We start from the raw sequence: 16807 nt of genomic DNA, 5'->3' as shown, positions 1-16807 counted from the left end.
CCAAAACCACTTGCGACTCCTAACCATCTATATCGAGGTGCAAACACCATCACAAACGAGTGTACCTGTGCATGCGTCTGTCAAAACAGAATCCATCAGATGGGAATGTTAACGTGCATGGACACAAGTGTCTGAGGGCGCGTCGAGACAGGGAGGGCTCAACAAGGCCAGATAGACGATGGTCCCACCATGGCAGCCCTGCATCACATAGCGTAGGGGAGGCGGATAGATCCCAAGAAGCCCTGTACATGGCAAACTCTGTATCAAATCACCTGCCCATGCATCCATTCATCATTCCCTCATCCCGGAATCAAAACGCCTGAATAATTACTCACATAACATTAGAAACATCCATTGAGTCTGTGCGTTATGCAGCCTGCAAAATCCACAGTGCCCCAGCCCGTAATTCCAGTGTTGTGAAGTAACATGTATTTGGGAACGGCCGGCCTCATCGCCCACGTAGCAATTGCGCATCCCAAACTATTCATATCAATCATTGCTTCCTCGCCATGGGCCCTGTCTCAAGGACATTGAACAATAGAACGTTATATTTGCAGTCAGACCTGTGGGCATCTCCTCGCCGCTAGCTGGAAACCGAAAGCGCCGCCCTTCGAATTCCACATTTGCAACATCACGCCGAAAAGGCATCTGTGGCCGTTTGAAATCACTAATTATTCCATCGAGTGCGGCTGTGTGTGAAAATGGCAACTGCCTTCACCCACAAATGGGACGCCCCGCCCGTCGTTGCAACTCGGTACAGTGATGCATGAGGGCCCACCGTTACTCGAGTACTACGTTCCACTGACCCTTCACAAGTCTGTTCGCGACTGCACAGATAGTATGTGCAACAATGGGACCACAGCAGAATGAACATGTCAACCAATGTTACACGGCCATCGGGTACAAATACATGATTGCAATAGCAAGATGCCATTCCCCGATTTGCAGCGTTGTGCGCGGGACGTGCTCGGCCAAAGGGGAGAGCAGTTTGCACAGGTGGAATTAATCACCACAGGTGGAGGCCATACAGCCTGAAAACACATAAATTGCACAGCCAGTCTCCTCCCACAACCACACCGAAATGCTACCGGCAGGACTCGCGATGTTGGCCCTGGGGGACCTGATAGCACTGCAACTACTCCAACTCCAAGAAGAAGACGAACACCAACTGCAACCGGCCGCACGAAGGAGACGCAGGAGGAGGAGGAGGCCAAGGCAGGGCCAGCAAGGGCCGCCAGCACAGCCACTACCACCACGCAGGCAGCCCGCAATCCCACGCCTCCGAGCACATCCGTTCAACCTCACTGATGAGCAGATCCACACCCTCTACCGTCTGGACCGGGACACCATAGCCGCCATTGTGGACATGACACAGGCTGACCTTGTCAGCATGATAGATAGCCCAACCGCCATCCCACCCCTACTGAAGGTGGTGTCTGTACTCCACTTCCTGGCCACAGGCACCTACCAGCACACAGTCGGACAGTTGCATGGCATTTCTCAGCCACTGTTCTCACGGACACTATTTCAAGTGCTCGATGCCCTCCTGCAGCACGCAGACGACTACATCTCTCTACCACGCTCGGAGCAGGAAATTACCAACACAAAAGTGGGATTCCATGCACTTGCCGGCATACCGGGTTGCATTGGTGCCATCGACTGCACCCATGTGGAATTGGTCGTCCCACATGCCATGGAGGCCCAGTACCGCAACCGAAAACAATTTCATTCCCTGAATGTACAAATGGTGTGTGACTCCAACAGGATCATTACACATTGTTGTGCCCGATTCCCTGGATCAACCCATGATTCTATGGTCTTGAGGAACTCTACAATACCACGCTACATGGAGCGACACGCAGGGAACAGATCCTGGCTACTCGGTGAGTCTCATTACATGCATGATTATGTGGGGTATGTGATTTGGCAATGACCTGGCAGGAAGGGGGGGGTGTGCGTACGTAGCAATGGCATTCCACATCATACGTTTCTCGTCCACATACAGGTGATGCTGGATATCCACTGAAGAGATGGCTCCTCACACCAGTCCGGAACCCACGGGACCAGCATGAGGAGGACTACAACCATGCCCACTCACGTACCCGTGTAGTCATTGAACAGGCATTCGGCCTACTGAAGACTCGTTTCCGCTGCCTCAGCAGGTCTGGCGGGGCACTCCTGTACCGCCATGAGAAGGTTGCAAAGATGGTCATGGCATGTGTCATGCTCCACAACATGTGCGTACGTAGAAATGTGCCCATGCCCCCTGACGCAGAACTGCAAGCACCTGATGATGGTCATGATGAGGGTGGGGATGTGGCAGCACCTCATGGAGTCTGCGAGGCACCGGAGGCCCGTGACATTCGTCAGCATCTCATTGATGTATGCTTCTAGCACTCACGCCTGGTGGCTGATACATGGACACGGGACTCGTGGCACTGCGTGTGTCTGGGACATGCACAATATGGACTGTACGCCTATGATGGCCTAGTACACAAAGATCAATGTCCACACATCTCATTGGTTGATCGTGCACTTTTTATGGCATATGTGATGTCATGTTGAACACCCTATCGACCCGCCACCCAAGTGAGCCCAACACACCCCCTCCACCCTCCTACCTCCCCCCCGAACACCAGTGTCCAAAGATGCTCATTGTCAGTGGGCTGTCGCTATTGCAAGCCCCCTCTGCGGGTATCAGGGGCACCCCTGCCTGTGGAGCGCAGGTTCCTTCCAGATCTACGTTGGGGGCTGCCCTGGACGGAACTTGCAACGGATGATGTGTCTGCCTGCTCACGTCCATGCATGTCCCTAAGGGTTTGCGAGAGCTCAGTGAGCACACGGCGCACTGCGGCAAGTTCGGCACATACGTCTTTCGACGTCGCATGCAGTTCCCCCCTCAGGCTCTCGGTGCTTCTCTCCATTTGGACTCTCAGGCTCTCGGTGCTACTCTCCATTTGGACTCTCAGGCTCTCGGTGCTACTCTCCATTTGGACTCTCAGGCTCTCGGTGCTACTCTCCATTTGTGCCCTTAGCGTCTCTGTGCCTCTCTCCATTTCTGCCCTAAGTGTCTCAGTTGATGTTTCTATGTCTGCCTTAGTGCCCCCACATTCATCGGCATGGTCCTTGAGGAGTGTGGCCAGTTGCTGCTGTTGTACGATTAACTGGTCGAGGGACTGTTGCCTCTGCTGGGCCATGGCCATTTGCGGGGGTGTCACAGAGGGGCTGTTGTCCTCATGTTGCCTTGCCACAGGGCTTGTGGGGGATGGCCAGTCGTCGTCTTGTGGGTGCCCCTGCGTGGTATCCTCATGTTGTACGGGATGGGACAGACAGGGGGATTGGGACAGGTCATGGATGGATCTGACTTCGACATCCCCGTTTTCTGTGTCCGAGCATGCTGCCAGCAATGGGGTGTCACCTATGGTGCTGCTGCCACCAGAGGCAGTGCCTTCTGTGGCATCCATTGGGGGGACCTGTGGTGGTGGTGTTGTGGGCATGCTGGCTGCTGGGGTGCCTGTTGATGTTCCCTCCTCTGTGCTGCCACCTGATTTGTGCTGCTGCCGTGTCTTGATGCGTGCAGCTGAGGTGGAGGGTCTCTGGCCGTTGGTCTTGGCCCTCTTTGCAGGTGTGCTGGTAGGGGTGTCCTGTAGCTCGTCGTTTGGATCGGACCCTGTGGTGGAGTAAAGGAGGGCGAGGGTTAATGATGGGTCTGTGGGAATTGGAATGGCATTGTATCACATGCTTTGGGGTGGTACCTGAGGGTGATTTGGGTCGGGTCCTTGGAGGTGCTTTGATTTGTGTGTGGAGTGAGGGTGCAGTTGTTTGGCAGCCTGCAGTTAGGGTGTGCCTGCTGCACGTGTAGTGCGTGTATTAGGGGTTTTTAATTATTTATGTATTTATTGTGGGTTTTAACGTGCGCTATCAGGCCGATGTGTGTGGACGTTCTCCTGGACATGTGTTTCTGTTGCACTATGTGGACGCATGGTACTTCACATGGATGGACTGTGTGGATTTGGCATTGTTTTATCTGGCACACCTACCTGAATCTTCGGATGTCTGCACTCCTTTCTCCATCCCTCCGACTCCCTCTATGCTCTCCATTCCGATGGTGGAGGCACAGATTTCTTCCCAGGGGGTCAACTTGATGGGTGATTCAGGACCTCCCCCGGTGGCTGTGGCAATGTTGCGGTTGGCAGAGAGTATGCTGCGGACGCGTATCCGCAGGTCGTCCCATCGCTTGCGGCATTGCTGTGGGGTGCGGGGTGCGGTCCCCACCGCACTTACCCGCTGTGCCACCAGAGCCCATATGGTCTTCTTGTTTGCAAGTGCCGTTCTGGTCATTTGCGTGGAGAAGACGACGGCAGCATTCTCCTGGAGGGTCTCTGTTAGCACGGTGAGTTCCTCACGGGAGAAGTGGACCTGCCGCTTGCGGTCGCACGCTTTCTTCGCTACTTTTCCCATTTGTCTTGGTTTCGCTAGGGTGGGTGACGGGTTGGGGTGTGTTTCAGGGTAGTGATTTTAGTGGTTGTGTGGTTTTAGTGGTTTTATAGGTGTACGCCGGGATGTTTCCCGTTCCGGGCCCATGTTTTTACTTCCGTTTCCGTATATTTCCGGTCACCGTACTTTCCGGTAGGCGCACACTGCGGTGACCGCTAAGAGGGGTGGCGGTATTGCACCTAGGGCGCCGTACGGCGGCGGTGTGGGCCGTTTTGGGGTCATTTCCGCCATCGCGGACTTTGCACTTCCGCCGTGGCGTGGTGCTCGTGCCCGATGGGTCGGAATGGGCCGCACTTTGCTCCTTCGTGCAATGGCGGAAACGCTATTTACGCTGTGGCGCTCCGGTCAGTCACTTTCCGCCAGGGTCGTAATGAGGGCCTATGACATTGATGTTGCCAGGTTAAACAAAATCTACCTCACTATTCAAGCGTGGATGTCCACTCACAGACTTTGTCTCAATGACAAAAAAAGACAGCTCTTGTCATCGGTTCACCGGTAAGACTGAACAAACTTAGTAACCAGTATAAGTCATTCAACATTGACGGTATGAACATCAAAGTGTCTAAAGAGGTAAAAACCTTGGGTTTCTACCTGGATTCAGCTCTGAACTGAAACAGTCAATGCAAGCTACAGATACACCTGCAAATTAATTAATGCATGCAAACAGTTTCTTTCTTCAGGAACTTGCATTACGTTAGCAAGAGCGCAATTCTTTCAAAATTAGACTACTGTAATGCGCTCTATCTAGGATCTAGAAAACACAATGTTAACAAACTCCAAATATTGCAAAATATTGCAATGCGCTAAGAACTGAGTTAAGTATCCCAAGAACGCAGCACCTCTCAAACGTCAGACATTCCACTAATTGGCTATCCGTCAAGAATAGAATTAAATTCAAATCATTAACCCTTACCCACAAATGTCTATCTAACTCAGCCCCTAAATATTTAGCAGACAAATTCACCAAAAATACATCTGAACGTCCTACCAGAATCCTGCACACAAATTGCCTCAAGGTCCCGAGATACAAACTTAAGAAAGCAGGTGGAAGTAGCTTCCCGGTTATGGCAGATCAGTTGTGGAACTTTCTACCTGTAGACTTAAGATCAGACCACTCCTACTACAGTTTTAGGAAAAAGTCAAAATCCTGGCTCTTTTCCCTTGATGTATAATATCTCACCCTATGGCCATTTTTGCATATACACTTAGGACTCTGTCTACATGTACATGATTGTAAAGTTATTTTTTATAAAGTCAATTGTACTGTATGACCAATTATGATATGTAAATAATATTAGTATTTGTGCCACTTTGTACCCTGTCTAATCAACTATGTAACCTGTAAAGCGCCCAGATACCTCAGGGTTCTGTGTGCTATAAAAATGAATAAACAAACAAACAAACAAACAAACAAACAAACAAACAAATGCTCTAAAAATGTTTTAAACCCACCGGGTCACCCCATAATTGCAACCAACAACAGTTTACTTGAGCTGCTTGCTCAATACATTGATTTGATCATCCAAACCCTGACGCACTAATTCCAGACTTATATTAAGGTTACCAATGACTTCTTGAACAAACTACAAAATGTACCATTTGTCAAAAACTGTGACATACTATTAACCATGGACATCTGAAGCCTATACACCAACAATCCACACCAACTTGGTCTTGAAGCCATGGAGTAGCTGCTATTATCCACAAGCAACACCTGTAAGGCAGACACATTGTTGATCTTGAAACTTCTAAAAATTGTGTTCTGTAACAACTTTTTTTAAGTTTGAGACACGATTTCTTGTTCAAACCTCCAGTACTTCAATGGTGGCAGCAAACACAAATTCTCAACAATGACAGACGGAAGAAACTTCTAAAATGTGTTCACAGACACATTGATCATCTCTTTGTCATCTGGAGTGGTTCTTAAGATGAACTATTTGATTTCCTAACATTTATGGACTCCCTAGCACCCAGGATTAAGTTTACAACCAATCTCAGCTCGACATCTATTGCATTTCTTGACATTTTAGTGTACACAAAACAAGACAATCTTCAGAATACTGATATGAGAGGCCCTAGTCCACCCATAATTTAATAAAAGCCCCTTCAGAGATGGAATTGTGCAAACAGCAAAGGTTTTATTCTCATCCGGCTTGTATCCGTTAACACAAGTCATTGTTGTTCATTTAGCTTGGCAAGGAATCAAAGTCTGCCCATTTTAAACACACTTTTATAGAAAACACAGTATTGCACAATATTTTTATGCTAATCTGAACCTTAGATTTTGATATGTTCTAATTGACCATTTTACTAAAGGTAAACATATCACTTGTGTCCCGTTGGACATAAACACTTCCTGAAACACATAACCTCCTATGCAAATTCATGATGACTAGGGGCTACCCATTTTTCTGAAATCACAAGGCCTGTGTTGCAACCTTTACACTGGACAAAAACAAGTTCTAGAAATGACGCTTTCTGCTCCAAGACATAAATAACCTATCTGTTTTTCTATTGGTTACCTCACCTTAGCTTATATTTTCTGACTGTAAGCCAGTTATATTTTAGAGTCATACCACTGAAAATCCTATATTCTAATATTAAAGGCGGCCAACTCGACTGCACCTGTTTACAGCTGCTCATAGGAACCTTGTCTGGGTGACTATCTGGCTGAGTTTCACATAGCTCTGTTATTTGATTTCTGCCATCTCACTGTACCTTGGCTTTCTGCCCACCATACTCCCTTTTCTGCACGTGGCACTACATTTCTGTGCCTTCTTTTTTAAACACATGCGATTCTGAGGCCTATAGCCATCTATAATACAATGGCTTTTACTAACCTATATTTTACATCAGAAACCTATATTATGTGTTAATGTTGTGTGTAATGTAAGCATACCTTTATGTCCTATGTTGCCTCAAAATAATTGTGTCCATTGTTACCTATTTTTAATGTACTTTCCCTAGATAAGGGCCACCTAGCTGGCTCAATAGACAATATTCCTGAATTTTACAATGCTGGACAGGAGAGAGGGGCATTGACCCTAACTACCATATGTACCTGTTTGCCCTCAGAGGTGGGGGAGAGGCTGCTCCTCTACATTTCCCCACTATTTGCCCACATACCTATTGTTTACCCTTCCCCACATGGGGTGTTCCTATGCATTCCTATCTCAGTCACCCCCCTCAACTCAATGGTCTATTTAAACATGGAAGGTATCGTAAAAAGACACTTCTAACGAACCAATAGTGTCTCTAATCATATTGTATTCTCCTAATCTATTGCATATGTACCCTTTTGTGTAAAAGGTGTGGAATTTTTTACCTTCTTTTATTATTTGTGTGAATGTATGCCCAGAATGTAACATTGTTTACTTTCACCTTGTTCCCACCCCTTTTATCCAATCAAACATTAATTAACATGCACAACAAGTGAGTTCTGCCACTATGAGAATCAGGAGATGTCATTAAATGACATTTGTATATTTCTTCCTGAGGGACCCAACAGATCATGCATCATCATAATTTGTTTTCTTCTCTCCCCTGTTCCTGTAGGTAGCATGTTGTTAAATAGGCATTGGTGTACCCATATTTTCTTCTCTACCCCACAACACTTTCTTCATCCTGTTTGCCAGCTGCTTGGAGTTCATTTCTTGGCCATCAGCTCCCTTAACTTCTATTATGACAGCTTACATCCAGTTTCGTTGTTCTTGTTTTATTGCAAGTCCACAAAATGTTAATTTAGTCATTTGTTATTAATTTGTTCTTTTGGCTGCTTTGCAGCAAGTTCAAGGGCCCCTTAGATCACAGGATATTTTTCAAAACGTGTTTTCTTGTTTTAGTAAGATAGTCAGTTTAAGGGTACATAAGGATGGGGGAGTCCATAAAGAGGATTGTTTCTTCTTTTTTTACCTTCAAATCAAATAGCAAACGGGTATCTGGCTAGGTCCCTTTAAGTCCTTGTACATGACAATTTCGGCCTTTCTCCCTGCTCATTGGCTCGGTTGCTGAAGTCGCTTGAAGTGCACGTATTCCCTGTCGATCTGAAATATAAATAATCAGGCAAGTTTCTTGAAATATAGGTACATTTTATTATCAGAACTTCATCCTAAAACCTAAATATTTCTACTTTAATGTTCCTATTTCTCTAAAATATTACTCCTACCTCCTGAAATACTTGCTACTAAATTTCATCTCCCTAAATTTGATTGAATTGCTACTTCTTCTCCCTCTTGTGCATAATTTAGTGTCACCTATGTTCATCTATGATTATACCTATGTGTGCCTGTGATGTGGGACCACAAAGCACACAAATACATTGTTTTACCCTCGCTTGCCCCACCTTTTGCAGGGTTTCACTCCTTATTTTGTCCTTCTTAGTGCCGTGCTAAACTAAAACGTGATCTTCAAACACCTCTTTTTGTTTGAGAAAAGAAACATCTCTCTTTGATTCTTGATGGAGCTCATGTGACAGCTTGTGTCATAATTCATACTACTGGGTTTAAATTGGCACCTTCTTTATAATAAAAAAATAATAAAAGACAGAACAGACAACATGACAAATCCAACAAAACATGAAAAAGGATTCTTCTTCAGCCACTTTTCTTCTTTCCTCGTGCCCTGAGGAAAAGGTCTTCTCTGTGCTTTTGTAGTCCTTCTCCCAATAGCGTGGGATGGCAGTCTATTCTTTCTTTTCTTTGTTTATTCTATAGAGATACAATTAACACTTTTGTCACCCTTACAAACCCAATCTACCTACCCATGATGCTGAAAATGAGCGCATGTCCTATTAAGTGCAGGATTTTGGCATATATGCATACAATGTTTGCCTATCACTTCATTTCCATATTGTACCATTCCTTTGTTTCTTTATTAAAACAGAAATATGTCAACAGTTTTATTATTTTGTATTAACATAACCATACAGGAGATACTCCACCTTCTTACATCCAAAGGTATTCTCTTATCCTTCTTCATTGCGTATGGCCATACATATATATATATATATATATATATATATATATATATATATATATATATATATATATATATATGTATATATATATATATATATATATATATATATACACCCAGATATGTGGCACAGCGATGGGCACAGCGGTAGCTCCCACATTCGCAAATATATTCATGGGAGCATGGGAGGAGAAGTTATTTGCTGAAGAGACAATGGAAATGTATACCAACAAAGTTATCCTTTGGCGTCGATATATTGACGATTTAGTCATCTTATAGGAAGGTTCAGAGACAGAGTGGAAAGACTTCTTCCACATCATCAATACTTGCAGTGGAAGTCTAAAATTTACAGAACATCACAGTAAAATTGAAGTAATTTTTCTGGACATTATGGTGAAAATTGTAGATAACAAAATAACAACCGAGGTATACAGGAAACCAACAAGTACAAACACAGTTCTACATGCAAAAAGTGCCCATCCTACGACTTTAAAGAACAGTATACCATATGGAGAGTTGCTTCGTATGAAAAGAAATTGTAGCGAGACTCCCATTTTTATACAAAATGCCAAAATGACAGCAAGTAGATTTCAAGCTCCCGGTTACAAAAGATCTGTCATCAACCGAGCTTACAATGAGTGCAACAAACAGACCAGGCAAGAACTTCTAACCAAAATTACAATGAAAAATGCGGAAACAAAGGTGAAACATACTAGTAAAGAACAAATTATCAGATTCATTACAACTTTTAACACCGGGGCCAAGGAGATCTAAACACTGGTATATCCTGAGGAAAGACAAAGACATCAGCTCAGTGATAAACGTTAATCCAAGTGTTACGTTTAGGAAAGCCAAGTCCCTACAATCTAAAATCTCTCCCAGTATGTTTCAATCTAAATCCAAAGAAAATTGACTTCCAGAAAAACCAGTAGGATTTCAGAGATGCATTAAATGTAAAGCATGCAAATTTGGACAAAACAAAAAACAATATACTAACCCACGAAAAGGGCAAAATGTTAAGATCACGAAAACTATATGCTGCAGTACGAAATTTGTAATCTATGTAATTACTAGCAGCTGCAATCTCTGGTACATCGGAAGTACAAAGTTGGAAGTTAAGATCAGAATCTTGCAGCATCTTAGAGCAATTAAGAACTTGGATCCAACCTATCCTTTAGCAAAACATTTCTCTGACATACATGGAGGAGACATTCAGTCCCTCAAGTTCTTCGGCATAGACCATGTACAGCCACATGCAAGGGGAGGAAACAGAGAGCGCAAATTGTGTCAACTGGAAAGTCGATATATAATTGACTACAACACCAAGCCCCTGGTGGACACAACAAAGACGAAGAATTATATACATTCATTGGGGAATGATATAATGAAAACAATGTCTCAGAGAAGTCTTAAAGTTCCTAATTGGATATTGGAAAAAGAAAATAGAAGTTATGACTGATTCAGCATAAATGAGATAAGAACTTGATGGCAGAAATGAAACGTTGTTAACATTGGATAATAACCTAGCAGTCTCACTGAATAAGCGCTTTTTATGTGTGATTTTTTCTATGCGTGAAAGTTTTAACGTTTGTTCAATTATGTTTAATACAGTTTTAATCACTTTCTCACATGTGCACATTTAAATATTCAGGTTTTTAGCACATCTTTTTTAATATATTTTTTACTGACACCATGCTGGTTTTATCATTGAACAACCAAGCAAAAATAAAGGGACAGACAAACAAAATTATGTACAGCATAGCAAAACATTAGAATCTAAATAAGTATGCTAGCCCTAATTCATAGTCACTATATTAAATAGCTATATAGTCTATATTGGATCTAAATAAGGAAATAGATAAAATTAAGGCAAATATCAAAAGTGACCAAACATTACATGAGCGCAACTGATGTTGACATTTTTAAAGGCACTAGGCACTTTATCAAAAAAGAAGGCACTGCGCCGTAAAGTTGATATTGCACAATGGCACCAGGCACTTTATTTCTTAATGTATTGATATTGAATTGCATATCAATTTAGCTTGCTTAGTATAGGCCATAATTAAAATATCCATCAAACAGCACACTTTGCCAAATATCTAAGATCACTTGATCTTTATTACCATCAGATCCAATATATGAAACAAGGGAATACACATCCATTGTGTGTTTTATTGATAAATGTTAGCACTTTATATTTAAGCAATGTTTGTACATAATAAATACATTGTCTTTCCCTGTTGCCTCCTTTCTTCACTCTCTTTCCTAAGCACATGCACTTTTTTCAAATAAACAAATATATTAATTTTTGTTTAAAAATAAATATAATCTCCCATCATGTTTAGGAAATAGGTAGTGAGTATACACTCACCAAATATGGCCGCCATTAGAAGGCAGACAATATTGGTTACTGTACTATTCTTTACCTAGACTTTGTTACACTTTCCTTGGAAGAAAATGCTATCAGTTTAAATCCACTGTATCCCTCACTACCTTTCACTTGTACTCACCTGGAACCTCTTTATCCTAATAATGATCACTGAGAAGATCTGCACACTTATTGTGCCCACTGGTACCTACCTTTTATCTCTTTATTCATCCTCTAGTACTTACCTTTCCTCATAATATTTGTTCCAATTGTATCACAATACTCCATTAAGGCCATATAGATATTCCTCTTGTGCTCCAAAATGGACAGCATTTATCTATAATATATCATAATATATCATAAATCAATATTTGTATATAACTGTATATATATATATATATATATATATATATATATATATATATATATATATATATATATTCAGTAAATATTCAGTAAAATGTCATGGTTCAAAGTAAAACCAAAACCCCCCTACAATGTGCTAGTTATGATCAGCTAAGCAACCATAACTCGCGCCACCACCTCGACTAACACCCAGGACATCAAAGATGACATCACAAATGGAACAAAGAAATCAAAAAGTACTATATTTGTACATTTATACTTCAAATATGTTCTTACAGTAATTCACTTAGAGTCCACTCACAGCATATGAAACATATACATAGGAAAAATACACACTTAAAAGATACCAATGCTTTCTGTGCATGAAGATAATCAGTAAGGTTATCAACACTTTCTTATTGTTCTGCTGTTCTTTTTATTACTGTACTTTCTCTGGATATGTTCATATTTGTATTTGCATTACTCTCTTTAGGGTGCAGTCACATCATGTGATAGGTATACATAGGAAAGTAGGAGGTTTGAAACAGACCAATCATTTCTGTGCATAAAGATAATCAGGTAGTTTATGAACAATTTCTGGTTGTGCTGCTGCTTTTTTGTGTACTTCACTTTCCCTGTATATATTCATATTTCTATGTGTTGTTGTGTCTTTGTGGTTTTTATGTAATAATAAAATTAATTATGAAGTGGGTTTCATTAGCTACTTATAACATGTTGGACGGTACACAAAACTCTAATACGAAAGCATTTAGCATTTCACTATGTAACATGATAAGATTATGAATATTGCACCTCCATCATGTATACTGCACACAATGCTTATGTTTATACATGAGTACACTATTATACTGTAAAGAACGTCATAATATAATGATATTTATGTAAATGCATTGCTTAATGCGCTACATAGCTCATCACATGTATTCCAATGATCCTTAACACTTTTTTGTCAACATTATAATAAGAATCCAGTGTACAGACTTTTCATGAAAAGTAAATGCACTTGTGATGTCATCAGTGATGTCATCAATGACATTTGTGATGTCATCTTTGATGTCCTGGGTGTTAGTCTTAGCAGGGCAAGGTCGTGGCGCGAGTTATGGTTGCTTAGCTGACCATAACTAGCGAATTTCAGGTTTTTTTCGGTTTTACTTTGAACCATAACGTCCCTTTAACAAAGTCTTTTTTACTGAATTTCATAGGTTTTTAGTAGCGCAACTTAACCATAACTTCCCTTTAACAAAGTTTTTACTGAATTTCATAGGTTTTTAATAGCGAAACTTAACCATAACCTCTCTTCATCAAATTTTATTTTACTGAATACACATATTCATAGTGTGGATTTGATTAATATTTACTAGGATTCCCTTACTTTATATACATGTAACATAGAATATACCAAACCCCTGCTAGTGATTTTGATGTCCGCGGACTCTGCGTATGTCCGCGGACAACAGCAACACTACCCAAAAACTTAGGGGGTATGTTAGATTGTTCTATTATGCTTTATAAACACTGACAAGTTCAAAAAGCAGCATACAAACATATTATATGTAATAGTAAATAAGAAGTGGAACCTATATATGTAACACATCCACCATCCATTTAAATATGCTTCTAACATAATTACCTCACAGAAACTGCACAGCTAGGAGCAACAGCAGACCTACACAACAGTAAGAACACAATTTACCAGAAACTAGTAAGTAAACTTCATTTTTCTTATATATTTCTACACTTTCTGTATTAGGTACACTAAAAGTAATATATATATTCTTTTTACACAGAAATGTCCAATACTTTGGAATGGCTTGAGGAAAATGTCCCACATGAGGAAATGACGGAAGACAGTGATACTAATGGTAGAAACTTCTCTATATAACCAAATTAATAATCATTACTTTATGTGCACTTGACATATATTTCTTTTTTAACAGACCATACAAACATTGAAAATAATACACCAAAAGGGACATTAGAAAATACTCTGCAGCGCATGGAACAAAAAATGGATATGCTCATGGAAAATTTCAATCTTTTGAAACATTTTGTGGAGGACCACATAAAAGAAAAAATTAAATATCATTGTCCCACATGTACCTGTTCCCCCTCTCCATGTCCCAGTCAACTATCCCCAAACCCTCACTACCAAGAAAAACGTTATGATGAGACTTCCATCCCTTCATCCCTTCCCATCCATCTTCTCCAAACCCCCAATTCCCCTGTGTTTGTGTCAGTTTCTGCTTCCCCCTCTCTTTCCTAAATGTTATATCTGTATATAATAAAAAAAATATTATGTGTGTTTTAATTCAGTCCTTTGTGTCTTATTTTTTTAAAAAAGGCAGGTAGGGTGTCCTCGGACACTGTGCCTGTCTGCGATGTCCGTAATGAACCAAAATGGGGGTGTCCTAAGGACACTATACCTGTCTGTACTCTCCGCAGGCAAGATGAAACTGTTCTTGGAACACACTAGGTGTCCTGAATGTCTGCAATTAACCAAAATGGAGGTGTCCTAGGGACACTATACCTGTCTGTACTGTCTGCAAGCAAAATGAAACTGTTCTTAGAAAACGCACGGTATCCAGGATGTCTGTAATTGTTCAAAATGGGGGTGTCCTAAGGACACTGTACCTGTCCGTACTGTTCGGAGGCAAGATGAAACTGTTCTTAGAACACACTAGGTGTCCTGAATGTCCGCAATTAACGAAAATGGAGGTGTCCTAAGGACACTATGCCTGTCCGTACTGTATGCAATCAAAATGGAACTGTTTTTAGAACATACACAGTGTCTGGGATGTCCGTAAATAATGAAAATGGGAGTGTCCTAACAACACTATCCCTGTTCGTACTGTCCGCAAGCAAAATGGAACTGTTCTTAGGACACGTGTGGTGTCCCTGACATCCGCAATTAACCAAAATGGGGGTGTCCTAAGGACACTATCCCTGTCTGTACTGCCTGTAGAACATCTACACACATGCACACCACACACATAAGTCCTACGAACATCGCGCCCGTCCGTAACTGTCTGTGTCGCACTTTTAATTAGTTTCAGGACTCGAACACTGTGCATAGAACACTCGCACGCACGCTCACAACTGTTCCCTTCACGGACGTGTTCGCCATGTCATCTTGTGATTGCACCCACGCTGAGCGTGCGTCCTGATTTGTGGACACTGTCCGGGTCCCCGAACATTTTAAAAGTACTTTTTCAGACAATCCAAAGTATTTAACAGTAGAAAATTCACCATTGCACATGTCCCAGACAATGACCCTGACTTTCTACAGCCTTTTTGGGGTGTTCGATCTGTCCACAGACAGCACAGCTATCCGCGAAGCACGCACCTGCACCCCTATAAAAGGTCACACCCCAGAGCTGATCCTCATTGTGCTTCTGGCTATTGAAAATTGAGTTTTGCTGTCTTTGCTGATCTGACTTTTGATTTGAGATCATCTCATCAACCTTGATGGCATCGATGGCTGCTGCTGCTACATCTGCCTCAGGGCCACCCCCCCCTCCACCACCACCACCTCACCAAGGGCCTGAAGGGGGGAACAGGCGTGAGGATGTAGAGGAGGATGAAGAGGATGAGGTAGTGGAAGTCCCTACTACCAGCACTCACCGTGAGTCTTGGATGTGGTGGTTGTTTACCATTCATGGTGACGTACCAAAAGCACGTGCGAACAAGGTCACCTTTAACCAGTGCAAAATGGTGCTGAGTCATGGGAGGCCTGGTTCTTACAGCGACACCTAAGGTCATGCCACGGTGGGGCCATTCGCAAGGTTGTACCTTGTGATCAATGTAGTAGGTTGAGTTCCTCTACCACATCCTCCGTTTCCGCTCCTGTCACCACAAGAGACACTCCTGTGGGACAGCGCATCCTTCCAGCTGCCTCACAGGCCATCCATGATGCTGTTGACCCTTACCTTTTGAGGGTCACAGTGTTGTGTATGTACTGCGACGCAGTACTCTGCAGGGGGGAGAGTCTTTGGAGTGCTTTCGAGACTGTGGTCAAGGAGCATGAGAAGGTCTGCTACCTACCTAAATAAGCCTACCCTACATCTTCCTCTCTCGACGTGTCCTTTCGTATCCCTGTGGTTGGTGTCCCTTCCTTACCCTCCTTTCCCCTCCTCTCCTAGTGTGTCGTGTGTTAAAAAACCAAAATAAATATAAAACAACAAAAATCCCCCCCAAAAAAGGCTCTTTTCAGAGCTGCCTTTCACAGCCTAAAAACAGAAGTTGCAAATAATTGGAGCAGGGCCCTGTGCATTTTTTTGAAGTCCGCGGATATCTAACATTTTGGGGTGCTGCCCTATCAAAACCATTGCACTTTTCTCTGGGAGGAAGTGGTGGCTCTGAAAAGAGCCTTTTGGTGTGTTTTTTGTGTTTGAAAAACTTGAAATGGTCAACACCTACTGCAAAATGGATGACTGCAAATTCAAAAAAGGTAGCAATGCATTTTGTACATTTCTCAGAAAAATATGATTGCCAACATAAGCAAGATGGACTCCATCTCTGCGAAAAATGTATGTGCTACGAAACATAATATTTTCATTGTGAAAATAGTACATGCCAACATCTCTCAAAAAGGCACAAACAGCC

The sequence above is a fragment of the Ambystoma mexicanum genome, chromosome 4p (assembly GCF_040938575.1).
Source record: "Ambystoma mexicanum isolate Mex_15411 chromosome 4p, UKY_AmexF1_1, whole genome shotgun sequence".
Taxonomy (NCBI): domain Eukaryota; kingdom Metazoa; phylum Chordata; class Amphibia; order Caudata; family Ambystomatidae; genus Ambystoma; species Ambystoma mexicanum.
The sequence above is the reverse complement of the archived record's forward strand: the minus strand, read 5'-3'. Positions refer to the sequence as shown.